A 13,001-nucleotide genomic window follows, 5' to 3' on the forward strand; every position below is an offset into this window, starting at 1 on the left:
GCACGTGACCGTGTAGGCAATGTATCATGTGACCGCCCGTAGAGTGTGCGGCTTAGTCAAACACGGGTGACGCGGTGTAATGTGTGGAGGAGGTGACTTGTGTCACATTGGAGGACTGAGCGGGATGGATGACGTGTCTGAGGTAATGACGTGTAATGTGCTTCAAGGGGTTGGCCATTTTTACGGAGATATATAATTACTATTACTTAAATGCAGATATTTGTGGCTACAAAGAGAATTATTCAGTAGGTTCCTTTCCAAATTTGCACTGGTTGGTTCACTGACAGATGAAAGAGTAACAAACGCTCCTTCAGAAGCCATACCGACTGACTGGCGGATTCTTAGTTAACTCATTCCAGGGACGTGCTAAAAAGAATGAAGAAAATGAAGTTACTAGAATGAGCATATCTTATAGGTCCAAAAATATGGAGAGATATAGATTTCTTATGCATCTTGGATATGAAATAAGCTTGGAATATACAGGGGCCTGTAACAGCTTGTCACCCCTGACCAGGGCCGGACTGGGGCTGAAGCTGAGTCCTGGCACTGAGAGCACACCGGCCACACGGTGCAAGGTGAATGTGAAATATTGTCCTGCACTTGTGGGTTATGGCTGATTTGGGTTTATGTTACATTTTTTTTAAATAAATATTGCTGTAATCTGCATTTTATCATCGAGAGACAAAACTGAATTTACTTAATCTATATATATAATCATCTTATCCCGTCTGTCTGTCTGTCCTGGAAATCCCGCGTCGCTCATTGGTCCGGCAGCGACCAATCAGCGCCGCGGGATTTCTGAAAAAAGATGGCGGCCGTTAGCGGCTCATCTGCGGGACGGAGCTCAGCGGCGATGCAGCCGGGAGATGACCGGCGCGAGGCGCTTATCTCCCGGCCGGTACCAGCAGAAGGACCTCGACTGCCGGACCCATCTGCGGGACGGAGATGCAGCCAGGAGATGAGCGGCGCGAGGCGCTCATCTCCCGCCCGGTAGCAGCGGAAGGACCGCCGGCGCCGCTGACCTCCATGCGGAAGGGAGGACCGGGGAGCGGCGCTGGGGGTCGTGATACTTCTGCTGCGAGTGCCCGCTCATGTCCCGGGTTCTCGCTGCGGAAGTACCTGCACAGGCAGCGCCGCTCCCCGGTCCTCACCAAGACGATTCGATGATTGGTCGCGGTCTTCGGACCCGACCAATCACTGATCTTACCGCAAAAGTTAAACACCGCTATGCTGATTGGTCGCGGAAGCTGCCCGCGACCAATCACCGATTTGGGCGCCACATTTAAATATCGGCCGCGACCAATCACCGATCTTGGCTCCACATTTAAACACCGCTGTGCTGATTGGTCGCCGACGCCGGGCGCGACCAATCACCGATTTTGACGCCACATTTAAATAGCGTCCGCGACCAATCAGCACAGCGGTGTTTAAATGTGGAGCCAAGATCGGTGATTGGTCGCGGCCGATATTTAAATTTGGCGCCCAAATCGGTGATTGGTCGCAGGCAGCGTCCGCGACCAATCAGCACAGTAGTGTTTAACTTTTGCGGCAAGATCAGTGATTGGTCGCGGGGCAAGACTGCGACCAATCACCGATTTGTGCGCCAAATTTAAATATTGGCCGCGACCAATCACCGATCTTGGCGCCACATTTAAACACCGCTGTGCTGATTGGTTGCGGACGCTATTTAAATATTGCGCCCAAATCGGTGATTGGTCGCAGCCGATATTTAAATTTGGCTCCCAAATCGGTGATTGGTCGCGGGCAGCGCCCGCGACCAATCAGCGATATTGAACACAAATGTCCGGACCTTTGTAACACCATGCGGATACTGTGGGGACATCAGCGGCTAGTGTGTCGAGGGAGGACCGGGGAGCGGCGGTGCGGGTCGGAATACTTCTGCTGCGAGCAGTCGCTCATGTCCCGGCTTCTCGCAGCAGAAGTATCCACACAGGCAGCCGCGCTCCCCGGTCCTCACCAATACGATTCCGCTCCCCGGTTCTCACCAATACGATTCACTGATTTGTCACGCTCTGCGCCCGCGACCAATCACCGATCTTGCCGCCACATTTAAACACTGCTGTGCTGATTGGTCGCGGCTGGCGTCCGCGACCAATCAGCGAGCTTGGTGCCAAATTTAAACAACGCTCTGCTGATTGGTCGCGGTTGCCAGCCGCGACCAATCAGCGAGATTGGCGCCTAATTTAAACAGCGCTATGATCTCCCGATAGCAAGTGTGAACGGAGGACCGAGGAGCGGCCCCGCCGGTCGGGATGCTTCAGCTGCGAGCAGCCGCTCATCTCCCAGCTGCTCGCAGCGGAAGTACCCGCACAGGCAGCGCCGCTCCCCGGTCCTCACTAATACGACGCTGATTGGTTGCGGCCGCCGGCCCCGACCAATCATCGATATGGGCGGCAAATTTAAACCCCGCTCTGCTGATTAGTCGCGGTGGCCGGCCCCGACCAATCAGTGATTTTGGTGGCAAATTGAAACACCGCTCTGCTGATTGGTCGCAGCTGGCGGTAGCGACCAATCAGCGATTTTGGTGGCAAATTGAAACACCGCTCTGCTGATTAGTCGCGGCTGGCGGTAGTGACCAATCAGCGATTTTGGCGCAAAATTTAAACAACGCTCTGCTGATTGGTTGCGGATGGCAGACGTGACCAATTGGCGAGATTGGCGCCAAATTTAAACAATGCTCTGCTAATTGGTCGCAGTCGCCGGCCGCGAACAATCAGCAGTATTGGCGCAAAATTTAAACCCCGCTCTGCTGATTGGTCACGCCCGGCGGTTGCGACCAATCAGCGATTTTGGCGCCAAATGTAAACCCCGCTCTGCTGATTGGTCGTGGTTTGCGGCCTCGACCAATCAGCGATTTTGGTGCCAAATGTAAACACCGCTCTGCTGATTGCGCCCGGTCGGCCGCATACCTATTCTAGAATACCCGATGCGTTAGAATCAGGCCACCATCTAGTGTAGAATATAAATCTCCCTCCAGGAAAATGGAGGGACGGACATATTTGTAATACAGAGCTCCGTGATCTCAAAAACGCCATGTTTGATCGTACCAGAAAAGTCAATTAGATGTCTCAAATCTCATGGAAAAGCAGCTTATTTTTCCCTTGCAGATTTGAAGCAGTTTCATGTTTGCAGCGTCGATTCTTTCAGCATTTCTGCAGCATTTTTCACCCATTCTAAAGAACAGAAAAAATTCTCATAAAAAATGGAGCAATATCAAGGCGATTTTCCTTCCAAGCGTTTCTGTCTGCAGCAAATAGTTATCATGTGGAATTATATACTCAACAAAAAAGTGTGAAAACACTGAAAATATGTCTTATAGTCTAGGTTCTTCAAAGTAGCCACCTTTTGCTTTGATGACTGCTTTGCACACTCTTGGCATTCTCTTGATGAGCTTAAAGAGGTAGTCATCGGAAATGGTTTTCACTTCACAGGTGTGCCCTGTCATGTTTAATAAGTGGGATTTCTTGCCTTATAAATGGGGTTGGGACCATCAGTTGTGTTGTGCAGAAGTCTGGTGGATACACAGCTGATAGTCCTACTGAATAGACTGTTAGAATTAGTATTATGGCAAGAAAAAAGCAGCTAAGTAAAGAAAAATGATTGGCCATCATTACTTTAAGAAATGAAGGTCAGTCAGTGTGAAAAATTGGGAAAACTTTGAAAGTGTCCCCAAGTGCAGTTGCAAAAACCATCAAACGCTACAAAGAAACTGGCTCACATGAGGACCGCCCCAGAAAAGGAAGACCAAGAGTCACCTCTGCTTCTGAGGATAAGTTTATCTTAGTCACCAGCCTCAGAAATCGCAGGTTAACAGCAGCTCAGATTAGAGACCAGGTCAATGCCACACAGAGTTCTAGCAGCAGACACATCTCTACAACAACTGTTAAGAGGAGACTTTGTGCAGCAGGCCTTCATGGTAAAATAGCTGCTAGGAAACCACTGCTAAGGACAGGCAACAAGCAGAAGAGACTTGTTTGGGCTAAAGAACACAAGGAATGGACATTAGACCAGTGGAAATCTGTGCTTTGGTCTGATGAGTCCAAATTTGAAATCTTTGGTTCCAACCACCGTGTCTTTGTGCGACGCAGAAAAGGTAAACGGATGGACTCTACATGCCTGGTTCCCACCGTGAAGCATGGAGGAGGAGGTGTGATGGTGTGGGGATGCTTTGCTTGTGACACTGTTGGGGATTTATTCAAAATTGAAGGCATACTGAACCAGCATGGCTACCAAAGCATCTTGCAGCGGCATGCTATTCCATCTGGTTTGCGTTTAGTTGGGCCATCATTTATTTTTCAACAGGACAATTATCCCAAACACACCTCCAGGCTGTGTAAGGGCTAATTGACCAAGAAGGAGAGTGATGGGGTGCTACGCCAGATGACCTGGCCTCCACAGTCACCAGACCTGAACCCAATCGAGATGGTTTGGGGTGAGCTGGACCGCAGAGTGAAAGCAAAAGGGCCAACAAGTGCTAAGCATCTCTGGGAACTCCTTCAAGATTGTTGGAAGACCATTTCCGGTGACTACCTCTTGAAGCTCATCAAGAGAATGCCAAGAGTGTGCAAAGCAGTCATCAAAGCAAAAGGTGGCTACTTTGAAGAACCTAGAATATAAGACATATTTTCAGTTGTTTCACACCTTTTTGTTAAGTATATAATTCCACATGTGTTAATTCATAGTTTTGATGCCTTCAGTGTGAATGTACAATTTTCATAGTCATGAAAATACAGAAAAATCTTTAAATGAGAAGGTGTGTCCAAACTTTTGGTCTGTACTGTACCTGCACCACATCCTGGTATGCATGGCCCCGCTCCATCCTGGTATGCATGGTCCCGCTCCATCCTGGTATGAATGGCCCCCCTCCATCCTGGTATGCATGGCCCCCCCTCCATCCCGTTTATTAAAATAGAACGCAACCGACCCCGGGGTCCGCAATGCAGCCTGGAAGGCTGCTGCCGAACACTTTCCGGGTGGAAAGGAAAGCGACAACTTAAATACTAAACCCTTCTGTGTTTCTCCACACAGGAACGGGTATAGCGGTACGCTCTATCTCCGTTAACTGCACGGGAGATGAGCGTCCGGAGACGCACCTAACTGATTAACCCCTCCGTGTTAATGCACACGGAGCGGGTATAACGGTTCACACAAAGAACCGCAGGGAGACGTGTGACCGGAGGAGAAGCAGTAGCCCTGTCTGCGATACAGGCGCTACACAATACGAGTTGGCGCTAGTGTGCGGGTGTGACTATGCCGACAGGTACATGTGCCAACAGCCGGCGTGCTACCGGACTGAAGGGAGCTATTCCACCTGACAGGTGATAGCCGTGAATAGGGCGTCTGCAGGCTGTTCTGAGTGTTAGGCGACCCCTTTGGCAGAGTCAGACTGCTAGACGAAGCTACCTGCCTACTTTCACTAGCCTGCCTACTTTCTCTAAACCTGCCTGCAAAAACTACGTGGAACCAGTCGTCCAAACACCACAACACATGCTCAATGATCTGAGCGCGTCGCCATGTTTGTGGGCGGGCCATTTAAAGACTAAGCCCTGCCCACCACCGCGCCATTGGTGACGTTACCCGTGAACCAATCAGGCTGTGCCAGGTCACCGGGTCAGGTGGGTACCAGACCACCAATCATGATCCGCCAGGTCACGGACATGCTCAGTGCGGCAAATCCTGGACTTAGATTCCACAAGCCCTGTCTCCCTCTGCAACCCAGGCTTAACATTGCTAGGCACAACTACCTGGGAGATAAACAGCGCTCTCGGACCATCTAGGCGTTGAGGCTGACGGTGATGCTGAGCAGTATCAGCCCTGGCTGGACTGAAATGGGAGACCACAGAAGGTCCTGGACCTATTTCGAATCCAGCACCAGACCGACGCCTAACATTATCCCCCCCTCTAACATCCCCCTCCACTTGACGCTCATTTTCCTCCATGAGCCGGGGGGCAAGGATGTGGTCCATCGGGTCACAGAGAGGATTCACGAAACTGTGACCCCCTCCGGTGTACGGGATACCTTTTTTTAGGGCGGGAAGCAGGATGGCAAAAAGTGACAGCTGGTTCTCTATGTGTGGGATCCATCACGGGTGACAGAGGAAAAGGACCCGCCGGTCTCTGGCGGAAAGATTTATCTCTCGCACAGACGGGACACGCGAGAACAAAGTCCTTGATGTCCTGCTGCCGCCGGGGCCACCAATAGGACCGTTGAAGGAACTTAGTGGTACGTTTGACCCCCAGATGAGCTCCGGTCTTAGGGGCATGAGCCCAGGAGAGCACCATACTCCGTAGATTAGGGGAAACAAACGACCTCCCCAACGGAACCGGGTTGGGGTACACTGCAGCCACCCTCTCCTCCTGAGAATTTTTTGCGACAAAATCTGACAAGGCCCGGGTCCTGGAAACAGACCAGGAATCTGTACCGGATGTCGCAATGATAGGAGGATCAGAGACTACCCTCCGGGTGACTTTGACCAAACACTGAGATGCACAATTCTCACTCCAGGAAGAAATTCTCCCCGTCTTCCAGTCAATGTGTGGAGTATGACAACGTAACCAGGGGAGACCCAGTAACACCTCGTCTAATCCACCGGGAATAATAAGAAATGAGATAACCTCCCGGTGGCCCTGAGGGAATGACATGGTGAGAGGGATCGACTGATGGGTGATTTGCACATCCAGGAGTGAACCATTGGCAACACAAATGTTTATTGGTCTGGAGAGTAACTCAATAGGGATGGCATGCCTCTGGGCAAATGTAGATGATAAAAAATTGCCATCAGCACCAGAGTCCACCCACGCCTTGGCAGTAACTGTAGATTTACCAAAGGACAATGTCACTTTATATGATAATTTGGAGGAAGAAGTCCCGGACTTTAATACACCTCCTCCAACGGTGGTAAGACCTACTCGTTTTACCGACTGCTTGGAACCCTTATTTACGGGGTGCTCCAAGAGATGTGCGGGTCGGGAACGAGAGGGACTAGACTCAGTCCGGGATATATCCATAGCCTCAGGCTCCGGGTCGAGAGTGTTAGGTTTGGGTCTAAAGGTGCCTGGTGCCAACAGATGCTGAGGTCTAGCAACCTCCAGCTCTAACTTATGTTCCGCATGACGCAAGTCAATACGGTCAGCGAGAGATATTAACTCCTCCAGAGAGGTTGGAATTTCTCTGGTAGATAAAGCATCTTTAATATGCCCAGCCAGACCCCTCCAGAACACCGGAATAAGCGACCGCTCAGACCAATCCAGTTCAGCCGCTAGGGTTCTGAAGTGGACGGCATAGTGGCTGGCGGTGGCCGAACCCTGGACCAACGCAAGAAGCTTGAGAGCCGTATCATGCGTGACCTGAGGACCCAGGAAAACATTTTTTAGGGTCTTAAGAAAAAGACCCGCGTTTACTACAACCGGGTCGTTCCGCTCCCATAGAGGAGTAGCCCACTCCAGAGCCCTGTGAGAAAGTAAAGAAATGATATATCCCACTTTGGCTCTTTCGGAGGGGAACCGTGCCTCCATCATCTCCAAATGAATGGAGCATACTTTAATAAAACCCCTACAGAGTTTACTGTCCCCAGAAAATTTCTCCGGGAGAGCAAACCGGGGTAATGGGGCACTTGCAGTGGTTGCAGTATTCACCGCAGCCGAGTTAATAATGTTGGCTGCTAGAGTAGCCGCCTGGGAAGCTACTGCAGTGATATCAGCGACCGGAGCAGTTTGTTCCAGAGTTCTAAGTCTGGCCTCCAGTTGCTGTATATACCGCTGCAGTTATTGGTTGTCGGCCATGTTCGGCAAGACCCTGGCGCTCAGATACTGTTAGGAGGGCGGTTGCAGACAACTTTATTAAAATGGAACGCAACCGACCCCGGGGTCCGCAATGCATCCTGGAAGGCTGCTGCCGAACACTTTCCAGGTGGAAAGGAAAGCGACAACTTAAATACTAAACCCTTCCGTGTTTCTCCACACAGGAACGGGTATAGCGGTACGCTTTATCTCCGTTAACTGCACGGGAGATGAGCGTCCGGAGACGCACCTAACTGATTAACCCCTCCGTGTTAATGCACACGGAGCGGGTATAACAGTTCACACAATCTCCAAGAACCGCAGGGAGACGTGTGACCGGGGGAGAAGCAGTAGCCCTGTCTGCGATACAGGCGCTACGCAATAGGAGTTGGCACTAGTGTGCGTGTGTGACTACGCCGACAGGTACACGTGCCAACAGCCGGCGTGCTACCGGACTGAAGGGAGCTATTCCACGTGACAGACAGGCGATAGCCGTGAATAGGGCGTCTGCAGGCTGTTCGGGGTGTTAGGCGACCCCTTTGGCAGAGTCAGACTGCTAGACGAAGCTACCTGCCTACTTTCACTAGCCTGCCTACTTTCTCTAAACCTGCCTGTAGAAACTACGTGGCACCAGTCGTCCACACACCGCAACACATGCTCAATGATCTGAGCACGTCGCCATGTTTGTGGGCGGGCCTTTTAAAGACTAAGCCCTGCCCACCGATGCGCCATTGGTGACTTTACCCGTGAACCAATCAGGCGGTGCCAGGTCACCGGGTCAGGTGGGTACCAGACCACCAATCATGATCCGCCAGGTCACGGACATGCTCAGTGCGGCAAATCCTGAACTTAGATTCCACAAGCCCTGTCTCCCTCTGCAACCCAGGCTTAACATTGCTAGGCACAACTACCTGGGAGATAAACAGCGCTCGCGGACCATCTAGGCGTTGAGGCTGATGGTGATGCTGAGCAGCATCAGCCCCAGCTGGACCGAAATGGGAGACCACAGAAGGTCCTGGACCCATTTCGAATCCAGCACCAGACCGACACCTAACACATGGTACCCTCATCCCCATCCTGGTATGCATGGCATCCCTCTATCCTTGTATGCATGGCCCCCCTCCATCCTGGTATGCATGGCCACCCTCTGAGATGTCTGAAATCTCATGGAAAAGCAGCTTTTTTTTTTCCCTTGAAGATTTGAAGCAGTTTCATGTCTGCAGCGTCAATTCTTTCAGCATTTCTGCTGCGTTTTTCACCCATTCTAAAGAACAGAAAAAAAATCTCATAAAAAATGCAGCAGTATGAAGGCGATTTTCCTTCCAAGCGTTTCTCCTGCCAAGAGACACATTTTTGGTGCAGAAATGTCTGCAGCAAATACTTGTGGTGCAGGTATGTGCACATGATATCCTGGTACGCATGGCCCCCCCTCCATCCTGGTACACATGGCCCCCCTCCATCCTGGTACGCATGTCCCCCCTCCATCCTGGTAGGCATGGTTCCCCTCCATCCTTGTACGCATGGCCCCCCTCCATCTTGGTACGCATGGCCCCCCTCCATCCTGGTACGCATGGCATCCCTCATCCTGATATGCATGGCACCCCTAATCCCCATCCCATGCTTCACATAAAAAAAAAAAAAATAAGCACTTCTACTCCCCTTTCTTCCCTGTGCTCCAGCGCTGCGTCCTGCTCTACTTCCAGCACTGATCTCACCATGTGAGCCGCGCATGGCGTCACTGCCATACGCCCTCATAAGGTGGGATCAGCTGCGGGACTGTGTGCGTGGAGAGTAGTGACTTCATTATTCTTAATAGCCGGCACACAGTGTAGCCGCAGGAGCTCCTGCGGCCAGGCAGTCACGTGTGCCCGCTATTAAAGAGCATGAATATTCACCCCTTTCCACTCCCATGGGCGTGGGGAGCAGTGAATATTCATTTTCTTTACAGCGGGGACAGTGTAGGCTGCAGCAGGCGGCTGCTGCCTCCTGTGCCCCGCTCTTCCACTGCTACTGCTCCCCCCCACACCCTCCACAGTATATGTATATGTGCCCCCCACATTCGGACTATAAGAGGCACCCCCCCTCTTTCCTCCAAAATTTAGTAGGAAAAAAGTGCGTCTTATAGTCCAAAAAATACGGTAGATCAGATTTGAGGTCATCTATGAAGGAGGATCTGATGGAGGCGATATTATTTCTCAGAACAAATTCATAGACTGCACAAATGTTTTTCAGTATGTTTTTGTTGAAAACTGTTTTTTTCCCACTTACTGCACAGTGTATAATAAATTGTAAATATGAAAGGTTTTTTGGTTCTAAAGTTGTATTCCAATAAATTTGTTATGTTCTATCTAAATAACTTGATTATTGTATCATAATGGTGACTAAAAAACTGATGTTACAATTTTACTACAGTAAATTTATCACTTATAGGGGACCTGTCATGTCTTATCTATTATGTAAACTGTCCCCATAGCGTTGTTAGTGATGTAATGCGCTTTTTTCATTTTAAATCGGGGTTAATATAATGTGTAAAAACGACTTTATATACTTATATCCTTCCTGCTCGTTTGGTCATAGGGGTGTGATCCTCGCATTCAGTCTGGGTTGGCGCCGCCCATGCATTTGGATTCTGCTCGGCTCGCGCTGAAGTAAGTATGGGGCGCTTGTGCGGTATGACATGGCCAGCAAAGCTTGCAGCACTGGGAGCCGCGCATGCGCTGTGACGAGCAGCTCTAGCCACATACAGTGAAGCTGGGAACTACACAGCCTCACAGCGCACACGTGGGGAGCCCTCGTCACATCGCATGCGCGGCTCCCAGCGCTGAAAGCTTTGCTGGCCATGTAACCTGGTTTTGACCTCGTATAATATGGGACTAGCCGGTCTTACCTACCAGTTTGGGTCACAGATCCTTTTTCTGTTTGCTTTGATGTTTTACTCATTGTTTATTATGTTTACACCCCAAATCCCTCCTAATCCTGGAGATCAAACCTATGAAAGCAATTTATTAATGATCATAACCCCTCTATGAAGGTAATTATCATCCCCTTAATATTTTTTTCCGTGTGCCCCACACTGCCACATGAGACACTTAATAGTCTGTGTGGGCTGCAGTAAGCAGCAGAGATGTAAGCATTATAGGGAAACTGTCAACAGGTTTTTGCTATGTAATCTGAGGACACCATAAGGTAGGGGTTAAAACACTGAACTCAACAATGTGTCACATATCCGGCTGTGTGCTGTTGTTTGCTTAGACTGCAGCTTTAATCACCTTCTGATTAACACTGATGTGACCAACTGGTCTTGTGAGCCTTGGTCCGACTTCGCCCCCTTCTGTGATAAGCAGCTCACTGTCTATAGCTATGTGCATGAGAGCCTGGTGTATGCGGGGTTAGCTGTGGTGTGGGCGATGGCAGCTTTCTCAGCTCTGCTGCATTGAAAATCTAAAATCTCCGATTGTGTGAGAACGGCTGCACCCAGTAATCTAAGTGATACATCGTTGGATTCAGGGTCTCTTTTCCTACATTATGCTGCTCTTAGATGAAATAGCAAAAAACTGCTGACATTCACTTTAAGTAAAAATGATCCAGTTCACCCACGTTGAACTAGCCACCGAATCCTCAGCTCGGATTAATACCACTCTTGCTCGATGGTAGCAACAGGAAAAGATAGGGATGTCCAGCCGTTTTTTGGATAAAAAAATTCAAAACAATTTTATTAGTAGAATTCAATAAAAACACAGAACAGCCCAGTACTATAGAAAAAAAAGTGAGACCTTTTCCAAAATATTCTATTTTTATTCAATTCTACTAATATAATTTAAAAAAAAAACGTATCCAAAAAAAAGCTGGATATCCCTACCTTTTCCAATGGTTCAAAGCGCCTTCCAAAATGAGTATGTTGATTATTAACCTCTGACATTATAATATTATAAAAAGAATGTGGAAAAGATTCCTGCAAGGACAAACACATGGCAGATGAAGTTTAATGTTAATAAATGTAGAATAATGCACCATGACTGGAGTAATCGTACTGCTGCCTCTAGATTAAATGTAAATATATTACAGATTACAGAACAGGAGAAGGACTTCGATATTCTGGTGACAAGTAAGCTGAACAGCAGTACTCAATGTCAGGAAGCAGCTGCAAAAGCAAACAAGATTTTAAAGTACATAAAAAGAGAGATAAAATCCTGTGATCCAAATGTATTATTACCTCTCTATACATCCCTTGTAAGGCCACATATTGGATATGCTATCCAATTTGGGCTCCACATTTTAAAAAAGATATTTGGGATTTAGAGTCAGTTCAAAGGCTGAAACTAGGTTATTAAATCATTACAAGATCTCATTTATATGTATAAATACATATTGTTATGCACACGCCCGGACTGACTGGCGTGTGCGGGTGTTGTGGTTCCACTGGACCATGAACCGGAGAGTGCCTGGAGGGGCGTGACTAAGTATCTGGCCGATCCGACCAAGATGGCACGACGGCATACGACGCCAGTGCACCAGGGAGAAACCGGGCAGAGGGACCAGGTGCTACTCCAGGTCAAACTCCGGACACGGGGGTTGACCCACACAGGGATTACTGGATCAGGCTGGTTAGGCTGGCGCACAGACTGGAGGGTATAGGCAGGCACGACTGGTATGCAGGCAGGCGGGTAAAGGCAAGCGCAGCTAGAGTGCAGACAGGGAGGCACTAGCAGGTAGGAACACAGGCGGGATAGGACCCAGTACACACTGGGACTCAGGAACAATACAGGTAGAGGGGTACAGGCAAGCACAGCTAGAGTGCAGACAGGGAGGCACTAGCAGGTAGGAACACAGGCGGGATAGGACCCAGTACACACTGGGACTCAGGAACAGGCAGGTTAGGCTGGCACAGACTGGTGGATATAAGCAAACACGGCAGGTATGCAGATGGGTGGATACAGGCGAGTATGCAGGCAGGGAGCTACTGGCCGAAAGGACGGGCTGGAGCACAGAAAGGTTAAGACCCAGTACAGACTGGGTCACAGAACCGCAGATGCGGTAGACAACCACAGCAGAGAGGGAACGCCCGAAGCGGTGGGCAAGAACAGAGCAGGATGGGGCTGCAGGAGCAGCGAGCACAAGCAGGGCAGGACAGGACTGCCGGAGCAGCGGGCAGAAGCAGGGCAGGACAGGACTGCCGGAGCAGCGGGCAGAAGCAGGGCAGG

At 49.8% G+C, this 13,001-nt stretch overlaps 1 long non-coding RNA gene across 1 annotated transcript; it reads left to right on the forward strand.

The window, feature by feature from the left end:
- Positions 1-2: 2 nt before the first annotated feature.
- Positions 3-11,932, forward strand: LOC141259285 (uncharacterized). Its single transcript, XR_012318402.1, has 3 exons — positions 3-142; positions 10,378-10,448; positions 11,866-11,932. It is a non-coding gene; the product is annotated as an uncharacterized lncRNA (long non-coding RNA).
- The last annotated feature ends 1,069 nt before the right edge of the window (positions 11,933-13,001 follow it).

This window comes from Phyllobates terribilis, unplaced genomic scaffold, assembly GCF_046119375.1.
Source record: "Phyllobates terribilis strain yellow unplaced genomic scaffold, ASM4611937v1 Scaffold_3__8_contigs__length_932513732, whole genome shotgun sequence".
Taxonomy (NCBI): domain Eukaryota; kingdom Metazoa; phylum Chordata; class Amphibia; order Anura; family Dendrobatidae; genus Phyllobates; species Phyllobates terribilis.